Genomic DNA, 8,381 nt, shown 5'->3' on the forward strand with positions numbered 1-8,381 from the left:
CAAGAGCCTCTTCCCCATGTACAGACTCCTTCGGGCTCCTAATTCCTCTGTGTCTTCCAGCTTTGATTCCTCCTTTCTCTTTGCCTTATTTTTCTTTTTGGCTACTTTTCTATGCTCTAAGGTCAAAGGTTTTCCCCATGGAAAGAAAAAGTTTAGCCTTTCCGAGCCTTTCCTACACCATTTGCCCACCTAGCATCACAAGCCCCATACCAGTGCTTGGGCACACAGGCACAGGCACAACCAGCAGTGAGGGGCTCTCCAGTCCCCTCACCTGCCTGCACCCCATGCCCTCCCTGCCGTGTTCCCATCCTGGTGCTGCAGTTCTGCAGCTGGAGACAATGTGCTGGAGCTTTCTGTCTGAGGGGAGTTCAGGGAGGGGAGAGGGAAAAAGGCTGTTAGATCTATCGCTGGCAATTTAGATTCAGAGACATTTCATCTGCAGTTCCCTCAAGTGTTGAATTGAATAAAACCAGAGCAGCAGTGGAAAAGGAGGTGGGGGAAGGGCTCCAACCACTCTTAGCTAAACAAAAAGAGACAGGCAGCTCATAAAAAAGGAATTGCACCCTTGAGTTGAAAATCTGGATTCACAAGGCAGGGAGGAGGCCGCGTGGCAGAGCCCACCCATGGGCAGGGGCCTGGCAGCACTGCTGTGGGCTTCTGGCACTCCTGCAGCCAGAGCAGATCACAAGGCTCGGTTCTGGGTTTCCTGATTTTCTGTTGATTTTTTGAAGCTCCTGTGTTAAAATCAAGCAGGAAGAACAGAATCTCAGGCTTTGGTTGCAATTAAAAAAACCCTGTCCTTCACTTTTCAGTGCTTCAGGAGAAAAGCACAAAAGCAAAACCCTCAAGGGTCAAACATTCAGAAGTAACTTAGCACTTATAATTTTGTAAACACTTTCTGCTGGGGGCCAGACTCATCGTTCCCAGCTGCGGCTGTGGGATGGTAGAACTGCTTTCACCATTAGGCATTTTTGTGCCTCTGCCTTTGAGGGAATTGCTGCTGGTGGCTACTCTGGCTGTGCACTGCAGCACCTGGATTTCTCTGGATCTGTCCTATTCTCCAGGTGTCAGGTGAGGATGGTTTCACAGGAGTGCTCACCCTGGCCAAGGCTGGGAGGGAGAGCCACAGCCATCAGAGAGAACTGGGTTACAGCAGACAGAACATCCTCAGGGACTCTCCTGCCTTGTGCAAGTGTGGTGCCAACACCCCTGCACAGGGGTGGCTGTGGCTTCCTTCAGGTGGGAAGGCAGGTATTTTGTTTGCCCCCCTCCCGACCTTCTTTATTGCCCTTCTGCTCCCCTGTTACATGTTAGTGGCAAATCTGCTGCCTTACACTGTGCACAGCCCTGCTTCAGGCCAGGTACAGGTGTGCATACAAAGAGCACATGCTCAGCCCTGCTTCAGAACTGGTCAGGCTCCACAGCCAAAGCCTGAGCAGCACTGAGGTGACCCCGTGGTACAGATGGGCAGTCTGGGCAGGTGTGTGGCACAGGGCTGATGGCAGCTTGGCCAAGCGTTGTGCTTGCAGTACAGCGTTCCCTGCCTAAAGTGTCCTCTGCCTTCGTGGTGCACCTGCGGAATCCCACGTGAAGCACAAAGGTAAGACCAGGGTGAGGAGCTGGGACTCCCCAGGACAGCACCAACATCTTCCCTTCATGTGATTTCAGCTGTAAAACAGGGGGTCATGATTCTTACCTGTGTCACCAGAATCTGGGAGTCTGATTAGCCACATTCTGTAAAAGACTGAAGCAGCCTTACTGTAAATCTTGGACCAGAGACCACAGAACAGGAGAGGCTGTCTCACAGGCATGTATTTATGCTGCCCTGTTTCCCTGTGCTATCGATCCGACAGCTTTCTAAGATACAGCCCTGCCTGCTGTAGTGGTCTAATTCATTTTTAGGCATCATTATTTTTCATGTTGTGGTCTTCCCCTGCTTCAGGTTCTTCTCTTCACCCATCCCCAAAAATGCCCATTCCTGTCTGTCTCTAGGCATGAAATGCTCCCACATGTGTGTGTGCATACCAGGGAGATGGAGAGGCAGCTTCAGCTACACTAAGCAATTAAACTCCAGTAGCTCAGGGATGAGCAGGAGGCCGTGATTTTCTTTTCCTTCGCAGTAATTGCCTCTGCAATCAGCTTTGATCACCCGAGAGCAGAAGAGATGAGTGCTGCAAGTTGACATCAGTGGTTTTAATATATCCATTTACATATACAGGAGCAGTGCAGCATACAGCTTTCCATAGCGCCTCTGACCTGAAACCATCGCTGCTCCATAGATACCTCATTTAATTTAATACTTCACCACCACTGCGGAAGCCATACGATGGGGATGGGAGGGGGCATAATCAAGCCCTCACTCTCTCGCTCTCCGTGCATGTCTGTAAAAATGACATGAAAGTAATTGCTTTTGAAAAGCAAAGCAGAAATGGCACAATTGATTCCACTTAAATGAGGGGAGAAGGGGTGGGGGTGGGGGTGGGTGAGGCTCACCCTAAACATGCCATCTTCTTTCCTGCTGCAAGCACATCGCTGCGTGGGGCTGCACTGGCATAGAAGAAAGGTGGGCTTGTCTGAATGGCATGGGAAGGAGGGAAGCTAGGGCAGGCAGTGCTGCTTTGGGCAGGATGCACCGCTTGGTGACCTCGGGCCCACAGGCAGATGCTGCTCCACGGAGCCATGTGACATGCCCTGTTGTCACTGGTGCCCGAGAGCTGGCAGGGAGCTTCATTGCACTGGAAATCCTAGAATCACTCTGCCTCCCAAACCCTCTCACCTGCCTGGCAGCTGGGGGGAGGGGGATGATGAGGGGGAGACATCAGCTCCTCTCCATCTCTAATGTATCTCTCATTATCCCTGTTGACAAAGCTTTGTGAGCCTATGGTTTCGGAATCTATCCAGTCTCCTGCTGCTGGTGGATGCTCACCCTTCTGCCAAGGACCTCCCAGTGCCCCTCTGTGACCTGGCACACCACTCAGCCCCATCTGTGGAAGCCAAAAACCTGGCACCATGGGCTGTGCAGTGCCTTTGTGTGCTGAAATACATCTTTAATGTCGACATTAACATGATTTCGTGTTAATTACATGCAAATTGTTTATTAGTATATTTATTGAATGTTGACATCTGGGTGACAGTCTTCAATAAATATATTTTACTAATCAGTTAGCATTAATTAATATCAAAATCTTCTGTAGGTTTAGCAAGTCAGTGAACATTGATGAGGCCCCTCTGTTGCTGCCAGTGTTGCTGGATGCTGGCGGTGTTGCTGGCAGCACTCATCTGTTCCTGGCAGCAGTGTGGAGCACAAGTGGGTCCAAAGGCAATAGTAGTGCTGGAAGGACAGATGGACACATGCCCAGACAGAGAGAGCTCTTGGGAGAGCCCCCCCATGCAGCAGGGCCCGCCTGAGGGCAGGAGGGCTGCCAGCTTGAGCCAAGGTGGTAGTGGCCAGGCAGTGCTTGCAAGAAGCTCTGGAGACCCCTTTCTCCAGGATACAGGGCTGCTTCCAGGTATATCCGAGCAGCAGAAGAAGGATGCTGTTCTCACCTGCATGCAGGACCCTTGTTATGGCAGGGCAATCCCCAGCCAGCAATGCAGAGGAGTTCTTACGCTGAATTTAAACCACCAAGCAGATCAACTCCTAAGCTACATGGGCAGCATTTTCTCTTGCCTCCCCATCCTTAGCAGGGCAGGAGCCATACAGTGCCTGCTGACTGCGGCTTCTCTTGCCCATCACAAGAAGATGAGCAGCATCCCTGAGGAGTAAATGGCCAAGGTACTGGGGAGAGTGGCTCCGCACTGGGGTCAGTACTTGAGTCTTGTCATGCTAATGCTCCTTGGTTGCCAGCTATGATTCTTCCCTGTTTCTGCCTTGTGCAAACACCTTAGAGCTGGGACACCAAGAAGTGAATACGCTGAACCCTTAGAGCTGCTCTGTTCAGGCAGATGGACAGGCTGTGGGGTGCCTGAGCCCCTTCTGCTCTGCTCTGAGGACAGCAGACACAGGGAAAATGCCTGAAGAGCTCAACACGCAGCTGCAACAGGAGCTGGGTGTTTGGTTACTGGTTAGAATAATTTTGGTCTTGCTCAGCTGCTCTTTGCTTTCCTCACTGTGGGAGTCTGACACCCCTTCTGTGAGCAGGGGCAGGTGCCCAGTCAGCAGGGTTTCTGCTTTCCCGAGCTGGACATGTCTGCCTGCTGCGGGCAAGCATGTCAAATCACACCTACCATATTGGCTTCCTGTCCCCAGAACATCAGATTTTTGCAGCTAATGTGCGGCGGGTGTCTCCTCCTGCCAATCCCCACCCCCGGCAGCATCAGGTCTGTGCTGTTCGGGGTTTTGTTAAGCCGTTTAGTATTAATTGATTTTTTTTTTCCATTTTTTCTTTCTTTCCCTGGGCGGGTCAATAGCTGGATGCTCAAGAGCAGAGGATCTATCAACTGCAGACCAAGCAGAGGGAGAGGCAGGCAGACCTGGATCAGAAATGCAGCCAGAGCAGCAGCTCAGCCAGGACCTGGGGGCCAGCCACCAGCTACAGAAGGGAGCTTGGAGCAGGTAGGAGAAGATACCAGTCCACTCTAGTTCAGCAGCCCAGGCTGCTGAGAAGGGAACTCTATTTGATGCATTCACAGGAATAATAATAATAATCTGCTGCTCTTGTTTACATGGCAGCATAAGGAAGGGCTGAAGATGTGAGAGTAGAGTCTGTCACCTCCCAGTGAGGAGGGGAAGATGGAGGCAGCAGGGAGATGGCTACAGCTCTGCTGGCTGTGAATGGGTGGTGGGATTGCAGTTGCTGTGGGGGTGTGATGGCTGTCATGCACAGATGTTGTGGGTGTTGCTCTGCTGCTGACCTGGGAGAGACAAGAAGAGGATGGCCACAAAAAAAACCGCCTCAGGGCAGAGCTGTCCTGGCTAGTGGTGACATTTACATGCTGTGAGCCAGGATATTAGAATTGCTCAGACCTGTTCAGCCATGCTGCTGTGTACAAAACCCTCAGCTTGCTCCTGGACATCAGGGTGGGAGCACCCTTGTTCCTGCTGGAGGCCTGCTGGGCAGCCTATGCCGGTCTACCCCATGCTGGGTCTGTTTGCCCCTGCCCCACCACCGACCCCTGTATTTCAGAAGCTGTAGAAGTCAGACCCTTTGCTCAGTGTGCTCCCCTGTGTGTGAGCCTGGAAACGCACACTGCTCCCACCTCTGCAGCCATCAGGCTGTCTGCCTGATGTCCGCTCAGGCACCAGCATTCCTCAGTGCACTCCAGCCACAAGGTCCCCTTTGGATCCACATGGCAAACAGGGGTGAGGAGAGGTGATCCTGAAAACCCGAGGCACTCCTGCTGCTGCACACTGCAGCATTACTTGCTTAACCTGGTATCCGCTTGTCCCTTCAGCACCACATAAGCCATTAAAAAAATATGTCTATTTTAACAATTTGCTAGTGAAATATGCTTGGGATTCTGGTAGAATAAACCAGATACTTTTGACATTGGAGCACCAGGTACCAGCATATTGGATGCTCAGCACTGCTGATTTGTCTAAGCAGCAGCTCAGAGGACAGCATTTAAAATAGAGTTGGGGGGTGTCCCCCTTATTAGTCAAAGTGGCGACATTTTGTTTCATTTGATGTGGTGATGATAAATATATTCCTATGAATATGTTCATATATCTAGTGATACATACATTGCAATATATATGAACACAATGCATCGATTACATTTATTGCATTTGAAGGAAAGTTACAAGATGTTGTTCCATTTACTCCCACATCATCCATTGTTCTGTGTGTGAGGAGTCAGCCCAGCATGTGGGCAAGCCCTCATTCCAACTGCCCACAGCGAAGGTGGGAGCAGGATGTGTGTGCCTTTGTCTGTGTTTGTGGATGCTGGCAGATGGATGAACGCGGGAGAGGGTCAGCATGTGCCTTTGTTTTATTCTGCATATGCATATGGATGATCATGTGTTGATTTGTGCAAGGACAGCATGGCAGTGTGGGAATGACACTCTGCTTCTTCCTACTCCCCTTCCCTTCCCTTCCCTTCCCTTCCCTTCCCTTCCCTTCCCTTCCCTTCCCTTCCCTTCCCTTCCCTTCCCTTCCCTTCCCTTCCCTTCCCTTCCCTTCCCTTCCCTTCCCTTCCCTTCCCTTCCCTTCCCTTCCCTTCCCTTCCCTTCCCTTCCCTTCCCTTCCCTTCCCTCTCTACCCACTGATACCAAATTCAGCTGAGCCTTGCTGTTGATTTCAGTGTGAAAGTGGCAGAAAAAACAGCCGAGCTCTCAACTTTCTTTTACAAACCTCCCAATTAAGCATCAAGCCTTATTACATAAAAATATAACACTATTCTGTGGCAGAACAGTGTTCCACCTGGCTCTGTGTCTGGCAGCAGCTTATGGCCTTGTCTAGGACAGAGCTCTTTCCTCCTGGGAAGAACAGGGGAAGCTTGTGAGATTCACCAAGATGCTCATGCACCTTCTGTGCTGAAGGGGCTTCCTGAGCCCAAGGGGGAGCCTTTGTGTTTAACAGCCCTTGAGGAATTTTCATCCATAACTTATCAAACTAATTCTGTAACTCAGATCTTATCCAGCTTCTGCAAAGTCCTGTAGCAGTGAGTTCCCCTGTTTGACCATGCTTGATAAGAAGCCACCTCCTTTGGCTTGTTTTGAGCCTGTCCCCTGATAAATTCCACTGTTTTCTTGGAAAAGGCCACAACAGTTACTCCTTAATCACCTTCCTATGACACTTCTGATTTTATAGATCTTTGTTATATATTCTTCCCAACATCCTTCTTCTAGATAGAAGGACTCCAATCTATTTTTCTGAGCCAGTCCCAGCTGCTGATACATTTCCGTTGTGGGGCCCTGGACCTGCCAAGGCTGGTGGTCCTGGGTCCGTGCAGCAGGCAGCAGGATTCCTGTGCAAGGAGTGCCGGGTGTTATTTAGCACTAGGAGCATGAGTTATGGTCCTGCCCTTTAGAGAAAGACTGGCAGCACAGCCCTGCTTGTCAGCTTAGTCCCCCACCTGATCATGAGCTCTCCTAGTGAATGAATTAAGACTTGGTGTATCATCGTTTAATACAGCCCCCATGCTAATGTCTTTTTGAAATGAAACTGAGAAAGCTGTTAACCTCAGTTAGCCAGTTGTCCTCACCATGACCTGGATAAATCATCCAAGCAGGAACACTGAAGAACAGAGCTCTGGCTGTTTTGCAAAATGGAGTTGGAAGGGAAGGACTATGCTTCCAGCTCATGGCATGAAGACTCCTCTGCACCAGAGCTGTGCAGCCAAAGGACCAGAGACCCTGATGGGGCTCAAGGCTATGTGTTCACTGGTACACCCCCTCCCCTGGCAGCTGCTGAGGGGTCACAGTGTCACACCACAGGTGGGAAAAGGCGACGTGTTGTATCTGGAGAAGAGGGCATGAATTCCCACAGGGACCCCAGGGACAGGTTCCCTCTGCTCCTGCCATCAGGCATGTTTCAACATCCAGCCCTTCTTTGTGACCATGTCCTTTTCCACGTTCATTCCCTTCATCTGGGGGCTGGATTCTACCCAGGGATGTCTCCTTCACCACATTCTGAAGACAGCTGGCCTTGACCTGGGAAAAGAGATGAAGAGGACACTTTGGTGGCTGCTGCCAGGAGATACGGATCTACAGGAGGAGGGAATTTCTCTCCATGAGCTGTTTTGACATTGGAACCTGTTATCTTTATAAAGGCCTCATTACTTCATCTACTTTCACAGGGCATCTGCTTTCATAGCTACTGCTCTGTGTGACAGGGTAATTTCTTTTGTGATTTCTCATCTGGCTACTTTATTGGTGTTTGGGTTTTTGGTTTTTACTTTTGTATGACTGAGGGAGATCACAACACCAGCTGAATGTAAGAAACTCCTAGAAAGAGGGAAAAAAGCCATCTGCTCTCCATGTCCATGAAGAACTACTGGCCAGAGCCTCCATCAGGAAACATTTGGGTTAGGACCAGTTTTCTAAAGGGAAGGAGAAGAGAGCAGGTGAGTAGACTGCCAGGGCCCAAGGATCCTGCATCACAGGAGAGCTTTAAGGACAGATACACAATACGCAGGGTACTTCTAGGTTCCCCTGTCTCAGAACTGGAAGACAGACTATCAGCCTCTTGATGTTCACATCAGCATTGCTTATTTCCTAAATCTATCCCTGCTCCCACCTTGTAATGCAGCTCTGCCTTTCCCAGAGCCCCACCACAGTCTCCTTCAGTGTTTCCCCTTTTACTGCCAACCTACCTGGTCCCAGGTTCCCTGAGAGGCTGTAACACATGCTGAAAGGAGCAAGCAGAGCCTGGAGGAGGTCACTGGGTGATGAAGGCTCCAATACCACCATCTGCATTACATGTGCTGCTGTGCCACAG

At 50.4% G+C, this 8,381-nt stretch overlaps 2 long non-coding RNA genes across 5 annotated transcripts in view; one reads left to right on the forward strand and one right to left on the reverse strand.

Moving 5' to 3' along the window:
* The window catches only part of LOC137481529 (uncharacterized), a 76,472-nt gene that overhangs the window by 65,170 nt on the left and 2,921 nt on the right, over positions 1-8,381 (forward strand). For all 4 annotated transcript variants that reach the window (XR_011003523.1, XR_011003524.1, XR_011003522.1 and 1 more), the window contains one exon: positions 4,411-4,555. This is a non-coding gene — a long non-coding RNA (uncharacterized lncRNA). The remainder of the gene's footprint in view (positions 1-4,410; positions 4,556-8,381) is intronic.
* LOC137481533 (uncharacterized) lies at positions 2,179-3,184 on the reverse strand. Its single transcript, XR_011003530.1, has 2 exons — positions 2,494-3,184; positions 2,179-2,381 (listed from the first exon to the last, which is right to left on the reverse strand). It is a non-coding gene; the product is annotated as an uncharacterized lncRNA (long non-coding RNA).

This window comes from Anomalospiza imberbis, chromosome 12, assembly GCF_031753505.1.
Source record: "Anomalospiza imberbis isolate Cuckoo-Finch-1a 21T00152 chromosome 12, ASM3175350v1, whole genome shotgun sequence".
Classification (NCBI taxonomy): domain Eukaryota; kingdom Metazoa; phylum Chordata; class Aves; order Passeriformes; family Viduidae; genus Anomalospiza; species Anomalospiza imberbis.